At 57.8% G+C, this 2,500-nt stretch overlaps 1 non-coding gene across 1 annotated transcript in view; it reads left to right on the top strand.

Annotated features, from left to right (window-relative positions):
• The first annotated feature begins 1,846 nt into the window (after positions 1-1,846).
• LOC124773334 overlaps positions 1,847-2,500 on the top strand; it is a 1,909-nt gene continuing 1,255 nt past the window's right edge. The window contains exon 1 of the ribosomal RNA XR_007014602.1: positions 1,847-2,500. This exon is cut by the window's right edge and continues 1,255 nt beyond it. This is a non-coding gene — a ribosomal RNA (small subunit ribosomal RNA).

Raw genomic sequence — 2,500 nt, 5'->3', positions numbered from 1 at the left:
ACGTTGTCCCCTAACGTAACCCACGTTGTCCCCTAACGTAACCCATGTTGTCGCCTAAACCTGCTCTGTAATTGTTATACGACTCGTTCAATTAGTGTAGTGTTGCCCACCCGCAACCCTCGCAATATAGTTCGCTACTCGCACTGCCCGCTCCCCTGTGTATCGCTTCATGTTAAACACCTTGCAAGTCTTGCTGACTTTCCACATGCTCCTGCTGTACACTGTAATGTGGATGGCAGCAGGACGTACATGCCGCCCCTCCCCACGTCCCCACCTTGCCCCCCTGCCTTCGCAAGCTGGTTGGTGAGAAGTTTGCATGTTCAATGCCCTTCGCATGCGACGTACTCAGGCTACGTTGTGGTGCGGCCTGTGTCAACCGTCCGCTAATGTCGTACGCGTAAACCACAATCTGTACTGCACATTCGTCCTTATGTACCGAATGATACATCGTGGCACATGTGTGACCGTACAACGACTGCGCCCAAAAACGGCGGACCATACAGTGCAAATATTGTGCACGCAGCTACGTGTCGTCTCCCTATGAGAGCTGGATTGCAGTGTGGTACGCCATAGAGACGTGTGGGAGGAACGGACGCCGTGGATGGCGATCAGCATGAGCTGTCTGTTGATGTATTCGGACCTAGTCGTCTCTCCTCACACACCGTGATGGCATGGTGCACCGCGTTCCATATCTGCGACATGCTACAGAGGCCGGTTGACAGTCGTTCGAGCAATGGACATCGCATACGTACGGGGGCCACCTTCCACGTATTGTCTAGGCGTGCACATTTTGTTGCGTGTATGTGGGCAGACGTAGTGTGGCGTGACACCTGACACAGGCATGCAATAATCGTTGAAGTTGCAAATGGCGATGGACGCCTGCGTTTTCTGGTGAAGTTACGCAAATGAACAAATGGTAACCTGTTGTGGTGCGGTTGTTCTCGCTAGGGGTGAATCGGTGATGGCGACGATAGGTTGAGGTACGAACCGGTTGTTCCAGCGATACCCACCATGCCGACGAAACTGAACGGCATCTGGGTGTGAAGCGATACGCGGCGGTGGCTGGGTGGGACCGTCCCCGGCCGGTGAGGGGGCGCCTCCCGGCGTGCTGGCCGCGCGGTGCGTGGGCGCACGCGCTACAGCCGGCTGGTGGGGGCGGCCAGTGGCAGGCGCGCCGGCCGACGGACGCGGCAGGCGTCGCAGCTGCGCGCCGGCGCACCCTGCGCGCGGCGCCGTGCGGCCAAAGTAGGTCCTCGCGGGCCCGGTGCGAAGCGCGGTGGACATCTTCAGTGTGCTGGTCCGATTGAGGACTGTGTGCGTTGAGGATGCGCCGCCGCCCGGCGCTCGGCGCCGCGACGCCGTCTGCTGCTCGGTCGCCCCAGCGGTTCTCGCTGGTGGTTTGTATCGCAGCTGTGCGGATGTGTTGGCGCGTGCGCTGTGCTGGGAGAGTTCGCTTCGGCACCCAAGTGGGGCTTTTGTCCTTCTGTGGCGCTGGCGTTGGAGCTGCCGGTCACCGTAGGTGGCGCGTGTTGTCTCCCGCCGGCAATGCCACGACAGCACGCTCCCGGGCCTCTGTCGGCAGCGGCAAGCTCAGTTGGGAGCACGGGTGGTCGCACCGAAAGCGTCTACTCGCCTAACTCCGGGCGATTGCGCCTCTCTCGAACCCGACCAAGTACTTGGGACGGCGCTGCGCGCCGCCGGGACCTGAGAGGGTTTCGAGGTGTATTGTGCAGGGGAGCTCAGCCTCCTCCTGTTTGCAGAATGATTGAGCGGACGCTTGCGTGTTCGCGCGGGCCCCCGGGACACACTCCCGGGCGGCCGGCTGCTCAGCTCTAGTTGACGCAGCTCCCTGGTTGATCCTGCCAGTAGTCATATGCTTGTCTCAAAGATTAAGCCATGCATGTCTCAGTACAAGCCGCATTAAGGTGAAACCGCGAATGGCTCATTAAATCAGTTATGGTTCCTTAGATCGTACCCACGTTACTTGGATAACTGTGGTAATTCTAGAGCTAATACATGCAAACAGAGTCCCGACCAGAGATGGAAGGGACGCTTTTATTAGATCAAAACCAATCGGTCGGCTCGTCCGGTCCGTTTGCCTTGGTGACTCTGAATAACTTTGGGCTGATCGCACGGTCCTCGTACCGGCGACGCATCTTTCAAATGTCTGCCTTATCAACTGTCGATGGTAGGTTCTGCGCCTACCATGGTTGTAACGGGTAACGGGGAATCAGGGTTCGATTCCGGAGAGGGAGCCTGAGAAACGGCTACCACATCCAAGGAAGGCAGCAGGCGCGCAAATTACCCACTCCCGGCACGGGGAGGTAGTGACGAAAAATAACGATACGGGACTCATCCGAGGCCCCGTAATCGGAATGAGTACACTTTAAATCCTTTAACGAGTATCTATTGGAGGGCAAGTCTGGTGCCAGCAGCCGCGGTAATTCCAGCTCCAATAGCGTATATTAAAGTTGTTGCGGTTAAAAAGCTCGTAGTTGGA

This window comes from Schistocerca piceifrons, unplaced genomic scaffold, assembly GCF_021461385.2.
Source record: "Schistocerca piceifrons isolate TAMUIC-IGC-003096 unplaced genomic scaffold, iqSchPice1.1 HiC_scaffold_951, whole genome shotgun sequence".
NCBI classification, from domain to species: domain Eukaryota; kingdom Metazoa; phylum Arthropoda; class Insecta; order Orthoptera; family Acrididae; genus Schistocerca; species Schistocerca piceifrons.
This window is presented reverse-complemented; position numbering and strand designations above follow the sequence as displayed.